Source organism: Lucilia sericata, unplaced genomic scaffold (assembly GCF_015586225.1).
Source record: "Lucilia sericata isolate MDLA Ls3-8-SP2 unplaced genomic scaffold, ASM1558622v1 Contig000468F_arrow, whole genome shotgun sequence".
Taxonomy (NCBI): Eukaryota; Metazoa; Arthropoda; class Insecta; order Diptera; family Calliphoridae; genus Lucilia; species Lucilia sericata.
In genome coordinates, this window is record NW_023994483.1 from 128,556 (window position 1) to 146,752 (window position 18,197).

General features: G+C 30.0%; 1 protein-coding gene across 4 annotated transcripts in view; it reads left to right on the forward strand.

Moving 5' to 3' along the window:
* LOC119605254 (tyrosine-protein kinase Btk29A) overlaps positions 1 to 18,197 on the forward strand; it is a 161,660-nt gene that overhangs the window by 115,195 nt on the left and 28,268 nt on the right. For 2 of the 4 annotated variants that reach the window (XM_037958241.1, XM_037958243.1), the window contains one exon: positions 17,539 to 17,595. The exons of the other annotated variants lie outside the window; for them this stretch is intronic. The gene's annotated coding sequence lies outside the window, so the exon portion shown is untranslated. The remainder of the gene's footprint in view (positions 1 to 17,538; positions 17,596 to 18,197) is intronic. 4 annotated transcript variants of the gene reach the window in all.

The following is an 18,197-nucleotide window of genomic DNA, read 5'->3' on the forward strand; positions in this document are numbered from 1 at the left end:
TCACTAGTATATGGACTTGAATACTCTATGGACTAGTCTATTGACCAGACTATTGACTAGTCTATTGACCAGACTATTGACTTGTCTATGGACTAGACTAGTGACTAGCCTATGGACTATTCTATGGACTAGTCTATTGACTAGTCTATGGACTAGACTATTGACTAGTCTATGGACTAGACTATTGACTAATCTATTGACCAGACTATTGACTAGACTATTGTCAAGTCGATGGACTAGACTATTGACTATGGACTAGGCTATTGACTAGTGTACGTATTAGACTATTGACTAAACTAGTACTAGCCTATTGACTAAACTAGTACTAGCCTATGGAATAGACTATTGACTAGTCTATGGAGTAGACTATAGACTAGTGTATGGACTAGACTATTAACTAGTCTATGAACTAGACTATGGACTAGACTATTGACTAGTCTATGTATTAGACTATTTACTAAACTAGTACTAGCCTATGGACTATACTATTGACTGGTATATCTACTAGACTATTGACTACTCTGTGGACTAGTCTATGGACTAGACTATTGGCTAGTCTATGGACTAGACTATTGACTAGTCTATACACTAGACTATTGACTAGTCTATGGACTAGACTTTATCTTTAGAAAAGTTATTAAGACTACTTTTCCTATAGAAAAGTTGCTGGGTTAAGTCAATCAACTTTTTTATAGAAAAGTTGTCCGGGTTAAGGCAACTTTTTTTATAGAAAAGTTGTCTGTGTCAAGGCAACCTTTATTATAAAAAAGTTGTCCGGGTTAAGGCAACTTTTTCTATAGAAAAGTTGTCTGTGTCAAGGCGACATTTTCTATAGAAAAGTTGTCTGTGTTAAGGCGACTTTTTCTATAGAAAAGTTGTCCGCGTAAAGGCAACTTTTTCAATAGAAATCTATTGACCAAACTATTGACTAGTTTATTTACTAGGCTATTGTCAAGTCGATGGACTAGACTATTGACTAGTCTATGGACAAGACTAAGTAGTCTATGGACAAGACTAAGTAGTCTATGGACAAGACTAAGTAGTCTATGGACTAGGCTATTGACTAGTCTATGTATTAGACTATTGACTAAACTAGTACTAGCCTATGGACTATACTATTGACTAGTCTATGGAGTGGACTATAGACTAGTGTATGGACTTGACTATTGACTAGTCTATGAACTAGACTATGGACTAGTCTATGAACTAGACTATGGACTAGACTATGGACTAGTCTATGGACTTGACTAGTCTATGTACTACACTATTGACTACTCTATGGACAAGGCGATGAACTAGACTATAGACTAGTCTATGGACTAGACTATGGACTAGTTTATGGACTAGACTGTTGACTAGACTACTCTATGTACTGGGCTATTGACTAGACTATGGACTAGTCTATGGACTAGACTATTGACTAGTCAAGGAACTAGTCTGTGAACTAGACTATGGACTAGTCTATTGACTAGTCTATGGACTAGTGTATGGACTTAACTATGTACTCGTCTATTGACTATCATATCGACTTGCTTATTGGCCAGTCTAAGGACTGGCCTGCTGCCTAGTCTATGGTCTTGTCCATAGTCTGATCTATTGACCGCACTATAGTTTAGTCTATTGACTAGTCTACCGACTAGTCAGTTATGTAGTTTATTGACTACTCTTCGGACTAGTCTCTAGAGTAGCCTTTTGTTTAATTTATGGACTATAGACAAGCCTATCTATTAGTCCATTAAGTATTGAAATATCCATACCTGGTTCAAATATAATTTGCAAAAAACCTGGTGATGTTCATTTATTGTTCATTTGCTATAACTTCCCTATTTTCAGTTTTTTTTATAAACAATATTAATTACTTTTAATTAACACTCCTAGTTCAAAATTAATAATAAAATTTAAATTGAATGTAAAATCGGCAACAAAAATAATATAATAATAATTTAAACCGCCTGCAAAAAAAAAACTCAAATATTTTTTTTATTAAATTGGTCAATCAATTTAACCGGTTTCTTAAATTTTTTTTTTTTCATTTTATTTATTGAATATTGAATTTTTTAAAAATACGTATTTATGTTTATGTTTTGTTGTTGTTGTTATTAAGGTTTGTGTTCTCTTTAAATTTATTGTCAATTTTATTTAACAACATTTTAATTTATCAATGATAAACTGACCTTCATAACTGATCAGCTGTTTGGTTGGGTATTTCAGTTTTAATTCTGTTTTTATTTTTTTCAGAATTTGGGTTTTATTTTGATTTGAGGGACAATTTTTTTTAACAGCTAAAATTTTTATTTTTATTTGTCTATTGATTGTTGACATTAATTAATATTTAATTAATTTTATTACAAATTGTATATTTTTTATTTATTGCTTCCTGAAACTATTAAATTTATTGTAAAATAAAAACAAAAGTGTTTATTTTAATGGACAATTTCCGTTGTGGTTAAACAAAAAATTTTGATTTATTAAAGTCTAATTAAATTATTCTTAAAGATTGAATTAATTATAAATAAATTTTTTAAATAAAAAAATTATTCTTAAGACAGAAAGCTGCTTTAAATCTAAATGTAAAGTGCAAAAATCCATTCCAACACCTATAAGGTATGGTCAACTGCCCTAAAATTAAACCATTTTTTTATACAAGTGTAAAATAAAACCTTAATAAAAACTCGTCCTTGATTGGTTGGTTTCCTTTTAAACATCATTATTATAATTTAATTTTAGTCAATTTAAAAAAAGAAAACCTTCTTTCCTATCATTATAGTTAGTCCCTTAAAGCTTTCATGTTTCACCGTCATTGTAATTTACATGCTTGTAGTCATCAATTTTACAACATTTTTCTCTTCTCTTATGGCTCTTCCTTAAAGAAGACCAATCTAGCTCTTGGTCATGGTTGTAAAAAAAGTACTACATGTACTTTTTTTTCCCTTCATAGTATATAATTAGCAGTTGTTGACATGTTACCCAATAATTATAGACTGAAAAGGAGCAGCAGCTTCAAGATTTATGTGTTGAAATAAATTAGAATCTTTTGAAAATAAAAAAGTTTTAAGTTTAATACAAAAATTAAAAACTTGTTTTTAATAAAATTTCTTGTTTAATACAAATTTTATAATATTTTCTTTCTTCTTTTCTTTGCAGGTATGTAATGAATAAAAATTTATTTTAATTTGATGATTTTACAAAAGTAAGGGTAAGAATATTGAATTTGAAAGGTACCAGAGGGGTCAAAAAAGGTACTTTTTCCAGTTTGTAAGTTTTATAATAAGTCTATTGACTAGTGTATGAACAAGCCTATTGACTAGTGTATGGACTAGCCTATTGCCTAGTACATGAAATAGCCTATTGTCTAGTCTATGGACTAGAGTGTTGACTAGTCTACGGACCAGTGTATTGTTTAATCTATGAACCAGCCTAGACTATTACTATACATATTACATGGAATAGCCTGATGTGGACTGTCTAGTCCATTGACTAGACAGTTGACTAGTCTACGGACCAATGTATTGTCTAATCTATGAACCAGCCTAGACTATTACTATTAATTAGTGTTTTCTAAAAGTCTTTCGACTAGTATATAGACTATCGACTAGTATATAGACTATCTATGGACTAGCTTATTGAACAGTCTAGAATCTCGAAGAATCTCGACTGTAGAGTTTATAGTCACGACTACGTAATATACTCGTTCAAAGAGTAATCTGCAGTCTCGACTATAGACTAGTCTATATATAGATTTAACAATGTAAAGAAATCTCTACTAAAATTAGTCTTTATGTTCGATCTACCGATGTTAATATAAAGCAGTCCATAGAAGTCTCGACTATAGTCTGAACTATAAAATACTTTACAGACTCGTCAATAGACTAAATTAGAGTCTGCACTATAGAGTAGTCTATATTTACGACTATGGAGTGATTCATATTCTCGACTATAGAGTCGTTAATTTTCTTGACTATATAGTTCATAGTCTCAACTATTGAGTAGTCTCTGGTCTCAACTAGAGAGTCGTCTATATTCTTGACTACGGACATGAGTATAGAGTAGTCAATAGTCTCGACTATAGAGTAATCCATAGGTTCGACAATAGAGTAATATGGAGTCTGAACTAGTATCTACTATATAGTAGTCTATGGTCTCGACTATTTAATAATCTATAGTCTTGTCTATAGAGCGGTCTATTGTTTCGACTATAGAGCAGTCTAAAGACTCGATTATAGAGTAGTTAATAGGTTTGATTATAAAATAGTCTATAGTATGGACTATAAAGTAGTCTATAGTCTAGAGTAGTCTATATTATTGACTACAGATTACTTTATAGTTAAGACTTTTGAATATTCTCGATTATATAGTAGTCTAAAGTCAAGACTATAGAGTAGTCTAAACTGTAAAATATTTTATAATTTCGACCACAGAATAGCCCTTAGTCTCGACTACAGAATAGTTAATTGTTTCGGTTTTAGATTAGACTATCGTCTCGATTATAGTAAAGTCTATGGTCACGGCGATAAAATGATTTTAGTCTGGCTATAAAGTAGTCTGCAGTCTTGACTATTGAACAGTCTGTAGTCTCGTCTACTGAACAGTTTGTATCTCGATTTGAAGTAATATCGAGGCTATAGTCTAAAATCTGTCCACTTACAGTATAATCTATACATTTGACAAAAATATCTTAATATTACTATAAATTGTTTCACTTTATTATTTTTTTCAAACAATAACATTTTAAAAAATACCGCATAATTTTCTATAATTTATTGCAAAAAGTTTCAACAAACCAACAAAAAACAATAACAAATTGTTTAAATTAATTGACAAACAATAAACACAAAAATATAAATTAATAAACATTTAGTTACTCTGACTCGTTTAATTTTCCACTGAATGCCAACAGTTAGTTGAATGTCTGTCGTAACAGTTTTGTTTGCTTGTAAATTATAAATGATTTGTTGTTAATTATTGCAAAAAGGGTGGTGTGAGAAGTTAAGGGTAAAGGTTTTAGATGTTCTATACATGAGTGCAGTAATAGCTAAATATGAAACCAGGTCACTTACGAGCGTTAAACGATCATTTGCACAGACTTGACACGAACTCTCTCATAAATCTTCAACACACCTATAAAGAAACAGTTCTGATATAGATAATTGTCAATAATTTCAATTATAGTTTCGACTATAGAATAGTATATAGTTCCGCCTATAGAACTGAATATAGAATAGTCTATAGTACCGGCTAAAGACTAGCCTATAGTCCCGAATAAAGACTAGCCTATAGTCCCGACTGTAGAATAGCCTATAGTCCCGACTGAAGAGTAGTCTATACTCGTGACTATATTCTATATATATTCTAGAGACCCGAATAAGGAGAATTCTATAGTCTCGACAATAAAGTATTGTTAGGAAAAGTCTACTTATAATCCCGCCTAAAGACTCTATAGTCCTGAATACAGATTAGTATATAGTACCGTATGAAGAGTAGTCCATAGTCTCGAGTCTATAGTTTTGACTAAAGAATAATTTATAGTTTCGATTATAGAGTATATTACCGACTATAACGTACCCAATTGAGGAATAGTCTGTTGTCCCGACTATATAGTAGTCTATAAAAAAGTACATATACACAGTTTCGCCTATAGAGTAATCTATATACTCGACTATATAGTAGTTTATGGTACCGACTATAGAATAGTTAATAGTTCCGATTAAATAATGGGCTTTAGTCCCAACTGGAGAGTAGTCTATAGTCTTGACTAAAGAATAGAGCAAAGTCCCGACTATAAAGTATTCTATAGTCCCAAATGAGGAGTAGTCTGTTGGCCCGACTATATAGTGTATAAGAGAGAGTATATACAAGTACATATACATAGTTTCGCCTATAGAGTAGTCTAAATAGTCGACTATATAGTAGTTTATGGTACCGACTATAGTATAGTTTATAGTTCCGACTAAAGAATAGTCTATAGTCCCAACTAAGAAGTAGTCTATAGTCTTGACTAAAGACTAATTTATAGTCTCGATTATAGAGTATAGTCCGGAATATAAAGTATTCTATAGAGCCAATTGAGGAGAAGTCTGTTATCCCGACTATATAGTAGTATATGGTCCTGATTAGAAAGTAATCTATAATACGTATAGTTCCGACTATAGAGTGTTCTATACAACCTAATATAGAGTACTCTACTGTTCCGAGTAAAAAGTAGTCCTACTAAAAAGTAGTCAATTCCCTAGTACAGAGTAGTCTACAGCATCGACTAAAGAGTAGACTACATATAGTAACAACTAAAGAGAAGTAATATAGTCGCAAGTAAATATGATACGATCTCCACTATAGAAATTTCTATAGAAATACTATATATAGTATACATACATTTCTCACCCTACCCTCCATGTTTGTTTTACTAATAATTGTTAGTAACTAAAATAATTAATTAATAAATAATTCATTGTGAAAAATAACAAAACAACAAATAAACACATTAGTTTTTTTCTTTGTACTTTTTTCTACAAATATTTTCTTATTTTCTTATAATATTTTAAACATTTGGCTTAAATAAACAAAATAGAAAAAAAAATATTATATGCAGTTTAACCCATTTTTATGCCACTTATGAATACAAGAAAAAAGAGTGAAAAAATACATAAAAAGAAACAAAGTTGAAAATTGTCCATTCAAGATTTGAACATGGTGCTGTTATTGTATCCACTAGGCTCACAGGGACAGCAAAGTAAAAGAATGAAATCTTTTGAGAAACCTACATATTGATAAAATTTACCACAAAAGATGTTAAAGAGTAAATTTTGTCTTCAAGTTATTGATTTTTTTCTAAAAAGAATCATTCTTTTCATTCCTTTAAGTCTGTTACTTTTGTAATACTCTTTCAAATTACCATATACATATACACAATTTATGTAAATTTTGTAGCAAATAACAACAACAACAATAGCACTTTTTAAAATGCAATATTTTTATTTTTATTAGTTTTTGCTTTATTTATTATTATTTTCCTTAATTTGAATTTCCTGTTTGCAAAAAAAGCATAAAAACTATTATTATGTTTTTCTGACATTTAGTCACGTTTTTTCTTCGCAAGCTGATTATTATATTTTTCTTTATAGTTTTCTTATTATATTTTTATGTTTATTTGTAATTTGTTTAGAGAGAAAAAAAAACAGATTAAAGTTTAAAGGAAATAATCGGTTAATAAAATGTATTTGCTAATAGCCGCTCATCATTAGTACAGAAGTTTAAGAGAACATAAACAAATTAATCATGCTCCCTCTCTCTCTCTTTAGAACAGTGATCAACATCAGTAGTCTTATCAGTAGGAGTAACCCTGTTTTTAATAGACACCTACACAAGTTAATCGAATATTTTTAAGACTAGAATTTTTATAACTTGGAATTGATCACCTTAGATCGCTCAAATTCTTTCTTCAACCTTAAAAAGTCATAACAAATATCGCCAACACTTTTCACTTTTCTTTTAAAACCCCATAATCGTTTTAAAATGTTGCAAGTGTTTTTAACATGTCATATTTTACTACTATTAACAGATCGACCACAAAATGTTCAGGTTAAAAAAAAAACTAAATTTTATTTCATTTTCTTTTAATTATATTTTTTATATGTATTTAAAAGCTAAAGACATGTGCCGCCAGTCAGCCAAGCAAGTCAACTCAAATATCTTTTAGTTAACAGAATTATTAACAATTATGATGCACTTTATACTCTTACCCTATGGTTGGCTTGTTGCATGGTCGTTTGCTGGACTGACTGACTGTCTGTCAGACTGACTTGTTGACTGCATTACACTGTTTGTTGGTTTTAACTTTGTACAGGTGGTTAGGTGTTAATGTATAGAAACATGCATTTAAATTTTTTACTTTTTTTTAATTTTTCTTTGTCTGAAATTTTTAACAACTCATCGACACTTGTGTTTTTTTGCTTTAAAGTCGATTATGTTGTCATAGTCATTCTTTAAAGCTGTGATGGGCAAATAGAGATTAGAAAGCGCTGACAAATATTTTATGCTTTCTTTATTAACAGAGTAATCAAAAGGGTCGAATATAAAGCAGTCAATAGTCTCCACTATAGAATTGTCTATAATCTCGAAAAGAGAATAGTCTTTAGTCTCGACTATGGAATAGTCTAAAGTCTCTACTATAGGGTAGTCTATAGTCTTGACTACAGAATCGCCTATAGCCTCGACTATAGAATAGTCTAAAGTTTCGATTTCAGAATAGTTTAAAGTCTCGACTACAGAATAGTCTGTTGTCTCGACCTGAGATAAACCAAAGCTCTCGACTATAGAATAGTCTATAGTCTCGATTATAGAATAGTTTGTCTCTATTATAGAATAGTCTTCAGTCTCAACTACAAAATAGTCTATAGTCTCGACTATATAATAGTCTATAGTGTCGACTACAGAATATTCTAAAGTCTCGACTATTGAATAGTCTATAGTCTCGACTTTAGAATAGTCTAAAGTCTCGACTATGGAATAATGTTTAGTCTCGACTATAGAGTACATAGTCTATAGTATCGACTATAGAGTATTCTATAGTCTCGACTACAGAGTAGTCTATAGTCTTGACTATAGAGTAGTCTATAGTCTTGACTATAGATTAGTATAGTCTATAGTCTCGACTATAGAGTAGTATATAAACTCGACTATAGAGTAGTCTATAGTCTCGACTATAGTCTCGATTATAGAGTTGTATATAAACTCGACTATAGAATAGTCTATAGTATCGACTATAGAGAGGTCTATAGTATCGACTATAGAGAGGTCTATAGTCTTAACTATAGAGTATTCTATAGTCTCAACTATAAAGTAGTCTATAGTTTGGACTATGGAGTAGTCTATAGTGTGGACTATAGAGTAGTCTATAGTTTGGACTATAGAGTAGTCTATATTTTGGACTATAGAGTAGTCTATAGTCAGGACTATAGAATAGTCTTTAGTCTCTTCTATAGAATAGTCTAAAGTCCCGACTATTGAATAGTCCATAGTATAGTCCATAGAAGTATATAAACTCGACTATAGAGTAGTCTATAGTCTGGACTATAGAGTAGTCTATAGTCAGGACTATAGAGTAGTCTATAGTCAGGACTATAGTCTCGACTATAGAATAGTCTTTAGTCTCTACTATAGAATAGTCTAAAGTCTCGACTATTGAATAGTCTATAGTCTGGACTACAGAATCGTCTATAGTCTCGACTATAGAATAATCTTTAATCTCGACTATAGAATAGTCTATAGTCTCGACTATAGAGAGGTCTATAGTATCGACTATAGAGAGGTCTATAGTCTTAACTATAGAGTATTCTATAGTCTCAACTATAAAGTAGTCTATAGTTTGGACTATGGAGTAGTCTATAGTGTGGACTATAGAGTAGTCTATAGTCTGGACTATAGAGTAGTCTATATTTTGGACTATAGAGTAGTCTATAGTCAGGACTATAGTCTCGACTATAGAATAGTCTTTAGTCTCTTCTATAGAATAGTCTAAAGTCTCGACTATTGAATAGTCCATAGTATAGTCCATAGAAGTATATAAACTCGACTATAGAGTAGTCTATAGTCTGGACTATAGAGTAGTCTATAGTCAGGACTATAGTCTCGACTATAGAATAGTCTTTAGTCTCTACTATAGAATAGTCTAAAGTCTCGACTATTGAATAGTCTATAGTCTGGACTACAGAATCGTCTATAGTCTCGACTATAGAATAATCTTTAATCTCGACTATAGAATAGTCTATAGTCTCGACTATATAATAGTCTATAGTCTCGACTATAGACTACTCTATAGACTCGACTATAGCGAATTTTATAATCTCGACTATAAAGTAATCTATAGTCTCCGACTATAGAGTAGTCTATAGTCTGGACTATTGAGTAGTCTAAAGTCTCGACTATAGAATAGTCTGAAGTCTCGACTATATAATAGTCTAAAGTCTCGACTATAGAATAGTCTAATGTCTCGACTATGTAATAGTCTATAGTCTCGACTATATAATAGTCTATAGTCTCGACTATAGACTACTCTATAGACTCGACTATAGCGAATTTAATAGTCTCGACTATAGAGTAGTCTATAGTCTCGACTATAGAGTAGTCTATAGTCTCGACTATAGAGTAGTCTATAGTCTCGACTATAGAGTAGTCTATAGTCTCGACTATAGAATAGTCTATAGTCTCGACTGTAGAGTAGTCTATAGTCTGGACTATAGAATAGTCTAAAGTCTCGACTATAGAATAGTCTGAAGTCTCGACTATATAATAGTCTAAAGTCTCGACTATAGAATAGTCTAAAGTCTCGACTATATAATAGGCTAAAGTCTCGACTATATAATAGTCTAAAGTCTTGACTATTAACTACTGAATCGTTTATAGTCTCGACTATATAGTATATAGTCTAGGCTCTACTGAAGCGTATACTTTAGTCTCGATTAAAAGGTGTATTATATTGGCTAGACCATTTACTTTTTATTTAGTTTCAACTACAGCATAGAAGAGAAAAATATAAAAATTAAGGCCCAGAGGATTTAGTAGGTTGCATTTACCTATGGAAGGGAATTTGCAACTTCATTAACACTGAATACAACGTAATAGTTTTAGTACATTTACATATTTCTACTATTGTACTAAAATCCATAATAAAAAAACTACAGTTTTAGTAACACAAATTATAAAATATGAGAAAACTAAATGAAAAAAACTAAAGCATACGCTAAGGCTTAAGAAAAAGTTTGTAAAGCATTGGTAAATGTAAAAAGAAAACATACAAATTTTAAAATATTAAAAACAATTAACTAAAATTAGTTTCTTAAATAACAAAAGAATACTAATTATTCTAATTAAATATAATTTTTAAACAAATTATTTAAAATTATTTTTAAAAATTTAAAAATTTTAGGAAGAGAAATGTATTTTTATTAAAGTTTTAAATTAAATAATTAAGTGATTATTAACAAATCATAAAGCTTTTAAGCTTTTTTTTGTAAATATGATTTTCCATCATTATTATTATTATTATTTCCTACTTATTTCTTAGTTAAACATTTCAAGCATAAAATTTTCAAAGTTTTAACTTATATTTCTTATGTTGCTTATTACTTACTACTGCTCCATCCATCCATCTTACCACTACTTGCCACAACATTCATTCTTTAGATTTTCTTTTAGGTTTTTTTTTTCAGTCTTAGACAGCTTGTCGGTCGCTGTTGTTAGTTTTATATTCATTCGTTCCTTTGTTATTTTCACAACAAACATTTTTGACATCTCAGCTGTCATTTTAATCAACATTTCTGTAATATTTTGTGTTCAAACTCTTGTAATATTTTTCTCTAAAGTATAATTAATTTTTTTTTTTGTGTTATGCTGTGCTGTAATAAAGATGAAACTCCAATGAAAATTAATTGGTTTAATTTATTATGAAATCTTTTATGGTAAATTTTGTACGAGTTCCTTATTTTCTCTTTTTTTTTTTTTTTTTGCTTGACATCTTATTGATGTCATTATCATCATTCTATATCATTTTCATCATCATTAAGTGAATGTTTTTGGCAAATTGTGTTATTTGACTAAAATTATTTTGTTTTTCCCGAAAGAAAAAGAATCATTAAAATATAACAAAAGTTTGTTAAAGTATACCTCGCTTTATATATGTATGTGTGTGTGTGTTTTGTGTTTACCAATTTGGCCAAGTTTTGTGTGGTTTCCATTCATTAACTTTTTTTGTTGGTGTTTTTTGTATTTAGTAATATTAATTTTTTTCTGTGTTTTTTTTTTGTGGTTTGTGTAATATTTCTATTAAGAGGCCTAAAATATATATAAAAAAATAATTACTAATTAAACCTGAAATGAAAATATTGTATTAAATTATGAAATTTATATAAAAATATTGATTGTTTCCCGAAGATAAATGTTATAAAACTAAGTTTAAAGGTATGAAATTTTATTTCCAAAACTATTTTTTTATCATAATTTTTTTGCAGATTTAAAAATACAATTTTTATATAAAAAAGTGTCTTTTTGGTTAGAGAGTTTTCATATAAAAAAGTGTCTCCTTTGGGAAGACAATTTTCATATAGAAAAGTGTCTTCTTTGGGAAAACAGTTTTCATATAGAAAAGTTTCTTCTTTGGGAAGACAGTTTTCATATAGAAAAGTTTCTTTTTTGGGAACACAGTTTTCATATACAAAAGTGTCTTCTTTGGGAAGACAATTTTCATATAGAAAAGTGTCTTCTTTGGGAAAACAGTTTTCATATAGAAAAGTTTCTTCTTTGGGAAGACAGTTTTCATATAGAAAAGTTTCTTTTTTGGGAACACAGTTTTCATATACAAAAGTGTCTTCTTTGGGAAGACAGTTTTCATATAGAAAAATGTCTTCTTTGGGAAGATAGTTTTCATGTATAAAGTATCTTCTGGAAGACAGTATTCATATGGGAAAGTGTCTTCTTTAGGAAGACAGTTTTCATATAGAAATGAGTCTTCTTTGGGAAGACAGTTTTCATATAGAAAAGTGTCTTCTTTAGGAAGACAGTTTTCATATAGAAAAGTGTCTTCTTTAGGAAGACAGTTTTCATATAAAAAAGTGTCTTCTTTGGGAAGACAGTTTTCGTATGGAAAAGAATCTTCTGGAAGACAGTTTTCATATAGAAAAGTGTCTTCTGGAAGACAGTTCTCATATAGAAAAGTGTCTTCTTTGGGAAGACAGTTTTCATATAGAAAAGTGTCTTCTTTGGGAAGACAGTTTTCATATATAAAAAAGTGTCTTCTTTGGGAGACAGTTTTCATATAGAAAAGTGCCTTCTTTGGGAAGACAGTTTTCATATAGAAAAGTTTCTTCTTTGGGAAGACAGTTTTCATATAGAAAAGTGTCTTCTTTAGGAAGAAAGTTTTCATATAGAAACGTGTTTTCTTTTGGCAGACAGTTTTCATATAGAAAAGTGTCTTCTTTAGGAAGATAGTTTTCATATAGAAAAGTGTCTTCTTTGGGAAAACAGTCTTTATGAAACAGAAAAATGTCTTATTTCATAAAGAAAATTGTCTTCTTTGGGTACACAGTTTTCATATAGAAAAGTGTCTTCTTTGGTAAGACAGTTTTCATATAGAAAATTGTCTTTTTTGGGAAGACAGTTTTCATACAGAAAAATGTTTTCTTTGGGAAGACAGTGTTTATATAGAAAAGTGTATTCTTTGGGAAGACAGTTTTCATATATGTAGAAAAGTGTGTTCTTTGGGAAGACAGTTTTCATACAGAAAAGTGTCTTCTTTGGGAGACAGTTTTCATATACAAAAGTGTCTTCTTTGGGAAGACAGTTTTCATATAGAAAAGTGTCTCCTTTGGGAAGACAGTTTTCATATAGAAAAGTGTCTCTTTTGGGAGACAGTTTTCATATAGAAAAGTGCCTTCTTTGGGAAGACAGTTTTCATATAGAAAAGTGTCTTCTTTAGGAAGACACTTTTCGTATAGAGAAGTGTCTTCTTTGGGAATACAGTTTTCGTATAGAAAGGTGTCTTTTTTGGGAAGGCAGTTTTCATATAGAAAAGTGTCTTCTATAGTCTTGTCTATAACAAAGTCCAGAGCTGACACTATAGCATAGTCTTTGGTCTATACCTTGGGGTATTCTATGTTTTATAAATCATTATCGTTTTCCTTACTTTTCAAATAACTTCCAGAAATGTTCTCAACAATTTTATTCAATATTTTAAAACTAATAATTTTAAATTTCTTTTACATTTTCAATAATTTTTTCACCATTTTTGTCTCATTCATATGCAAACACTGTAAAACTATGTTGGAATATTATAGAAAAGCAAACCGGAGGTGGTTGTGCTGGTGGTTTATAGATGTATTTCCTTTAAAACAAACATCCATCCGTCGTTTAAACTTTTAATATTAAGTTTTTATATACTTATAACTTGTTTTGTTATTTTATATTTAATAAATTATAAGTATGTATACAAGCAAAAGCAGCTTAAGTCGAAAGTTATACTTTAGAGAAAAAATAAAAGAAAATTGTACATAACTTTTCACCAAATATTGTATTAAGAAATAGAGAAATATAGACTTAAGCTATTAGTATTTCTAACTACAGTTATATTGCTTTGTTATTACTATTTACATTAACTAATAGATTTTGCTCTAGTGTTTTTCTAACTTATTGTTATAACACTTTACTAGTAACAAGAATAAAATAACAATTGAATACAAATATGAATATGTACTAGAAAATCTATTATTATTACTTATTCTTCCTATTCTTTATTATTAAATAAATCTTTTTTTGCTGCTGCTGTTGCTCTCTATTATAGACAAGAAATAAACCATTATTATATACGACTATTTCCTCACATCAGCATTATTCAAATTTAAAATCAAAAACAACAAATTTTATTTGTATGCAAACTTACACTTACATACATATGTACATACATAGATGTATGTATGTAAAGTTACTAGATACTACTTAGATTTATGTATAATGTGTCTTGTCTATCATACCTCGTATCTTGTAACCATCATGATTGTCAGCCAGTCAGTCATATGGAAGAAAGAAATACACCAAAGTTTTAAAAGTTTCAGTCAGAGTAATATGACTATAAAAATACACTTGTACGCCAATATGTTGTTAAGATAGGGTTTTGCAAAGTTGTTGTTGTTTTTGTTGCAATAACAACACAAACAACCACAATAGCTAAGAAAAACTTTATTTACCATTATACTACTTACAATTTGCAAACCAAACTAACTTTTAGCCAAAACAGAAATAGAGAAGAAACAGTAATGGGGAAATAAATAGCACAGTGTTACAATAAAGGTGTGAACTATTCTTAAATACTTTATAGGTTTCACCAATTTAACTTAAATATTCTTTCATTCTGTCGAATTTCGTTTGTGATGACAGTTTAGTTTTCATATAGAAAAGAGTCTTCTTTGGAAAGCCACTTTTCATGTTGTCTTCTTATAGAAGACTGTTTTCATATAGAAGAGTCTTCTTTGGAAACGTAGTTTTCATATAGAAAGTGAGAAAATAGTTTTCATATAAAAAAGTGTCTTCTTTGGGAAGACAGTTTTCATATAGAAAAGTGTATTCTTTGGGAAGACAGTTTTCATATAGAAAAGTGTATTCTTTGGGAAGACAGTTTTCATATAGAATAGTGTCTTCTTTGGGAAGACAGTTTTCATATAGAAAAATGTCTCCTTTGGGAAGACAGTTTCCATATAGAAAAGTGTCTTCTTTGGGAAGACAGTTGTCATATAGAAAAGTGTCTTCATTGGAAAGACAGTTGCCATATAGAAAAGTGTCTTCTTTGTGAAGACAGTTTTCATATAGAAAAGTGTCTTCTTTGGGAAGACAGTTTTCATATAAAAAAATGTCTTCTTTGGGAAGACAGTTTTCATATACAAAAGAGTATTCTTTTGGAAGACAGTTTTCATATAGAAAAGTGTCTTCTTTGGGAAGACAGTTTTCATATAGAAAAGTGTATTCTTTGCAAAGATAGTTTTCATATAGAAAAGTGTATTCTTTGGAAAGACAGTTTTCATATAGAAAAGTGTCTTCTTTGGGAAGATAGTTGTCATATAGAAAAGTGTCTTCTTTGGGAAGACAGTTTTCATATAGAAAAGTGTCTTCTTTGGGAAGACAGTTTTCATATAGAAAAGTGTCTTCTTTGGGAAGTCAGTTTTTATACAGAAAAGTGTCTTCTTTGGGAAGACAGTTTTAATAGAGAAAAGTATCTCATTTGGGAAGACAGTTTTCAAAGAGTCTTCTTTGGGAAGACAGTTTTCATATAAAAAAGTGTCTTCTTTGGGAAGACAGTTTTCATATACAAAAGAGTCTTCTTTTGGAAGACAGTTTTCATATAGAAAAGTGTCTTCTTTGGGAAGACAGTTTTCATATAGAAAAGTGTCTTCTTTGGGAAGACAGTTTTCATATAGAAAAGTGTCTTCTTTGGGAAGTCAGTTTTTATACAGAAAAGTGTCTTCTTTGGGAAGACAGTTTTAATAGAGAAAAGTATCTCATTTGGGAAGACAATTTTTATATAGAAAAGTGTCTTCTTTGGGAAGACAGTTTTCAAAGAGTCTTCTTTGGGAAGACAGTTTTCATATAAAAAAGTGTCTTCTTTGGGAAGACAGTTTTCATATACAAAAGAGTCTTCTTTGGGAAGACAGTTTTCATATAGAAAAGTGTCTTCTTTGGGAAGACAGTTTTCATATAGAAAAGTGTCTTCTTTGGGAAGACAGTTTTCATATAGAAAAGTGTCTTCTTTGGGAAGACAGTTTTCATATAGAAAAGTGTCTTCTTTGGGAAGACAGTTTTCATATAGAAAAGTGTATTCTTTGGGAAGACAGTTTTCATATAGAAAAGTGTATTCTTTGGGAAGACAGTTTTCATATAGAATAGTGTCTTCTTTGGGAAGACAGTTTTCATATAGAAAAATGTCTCCTTTGGGAAGACAGTTTCCATATAGAAAAGTGTCTTCTTTGGGAAGACAGTTGTCATATAGAAAAGTGTCTTCATTGGGAAGACAGTTGTCATATAGAAAAGTGTCTTCTTTGTGAAGACAGTTTTCATATAGAAAAGTGTCTTCTTTGGGAAGCCATTTTTGATAGAGTCTTGTTTTAGAAGATTGTTTTTATATAGAAAAGACTCTTCTTTGGCAACGAAGTTTTCATATAGAAAAGTTTCTTTTTTGGAAAGACGCTTTGGTATGAAAAGTGTCTTCTTTTAGAAGTCAGTTTTTGTATAGAAAAGTGTCTTCTGGGGGAAGACAGTTTTCATAGAGTCTTCTTTTCGAGGACTGTTTTTATTTAAAAAAGAGTCTTCTTTGGGAACACAATATTCATATAAAAAAGTGTCCTCTTTTAGAAGACAGTTTTCATATAGAAAATTGTCTTCTTTGGGAAGACAGTTTTCATACAGAAAAGTGTCTTTTTTGGGAAGCCATTTTTTAGAAGACAGTTTTCATATAGAAAAGTGTCATCTTTGGGAAGACAGTTTTCATATAGAACATTGTCTTCTTTTGGAAGACAGTTTTCATATAGAAAAGTGTCTTCTTTTGAAGACAGTTTTCATATAGAAAAGTGTCTTCTTTGGGAAGTTTTTGTCTTCTATGTGAAGATAGCATTCATATAAAAACGTATCTTCTTTGGGAAGACAGTTTTCATATAGAAAAGTGTCTTCTTTGGGAAGACAGTTTTCATACAGAAAAGTTTCTTCGTTCGGAAGACAGTTTTCATATAGAAGTAAGAGTGTTTTTGCATAGAAAATATAGCTCTATTGGAAGACAGTGTTCGAATTCTATATTCCTCAAGCAATAACTCAATCTTTCTATAAAAATTTCCTTTTCAGACCAAAAGACTTAGAGATGCTCAGTGTCCTTTTTCAAAACATTTCTTAAAGTTTTGTAATAGCGTGCTAAATTCTATAAAGGGCCAAAACAATCCTAAGTCCATAAAAATCAATAAAATATTTTTTTTAAAACTTATAAAACTTATTCAATTTCTTTTCATTATGTTGCAGGAAAAAAGGTTCCAAAATCATCGAATACCTGTCAGAAAACACAATTTGTTATTCAAGGTAATAAAGTTATAATTTTTTTTTTTTCTAAAACTACTCAAAGAACTAATACCTCTAGGGATCTTTTACAAGATTAGAAGGATCGAAAATTAACAATCTACCTTAAAAACAAACAATTTTAATGTTCGGATTTCTGTAAAGAAATCTACAAATTGCTCTACTTTGGATCAAAAAGGATGCTTTCAGCAAACATGTATCCTCATATAAAACAGTTGACCAGCGCACAATCGGTGTCGTAGTGTTGTATCGTTGTATGTCATAATATTTTGATTAACGATACAATGCTGCGACGCTGATTGTAAACTGAGCAAATATTTTATATAAATTTCAAATTTTCTTAATTCTCTGCTCTTTTTTAACCCATTACTGCTTCCATTACTTATTTTCTCATACTGTGTGCATGCAACACTCACAGCAAGACCACATTGAAAACAAAACTTTTTTCTCCAGTCTGTTATTATCTCGAGGCTACAAAACGTAGCAAAAGCGAAAAAAAAGTATCATGGAAAATTTAATTTTTTTCTCTTTTCTGCATTTTATTTATAACTACGATTTTTTATTGTATTATATTATTCTCCATTATTTTATTTTGTTTTCTACTT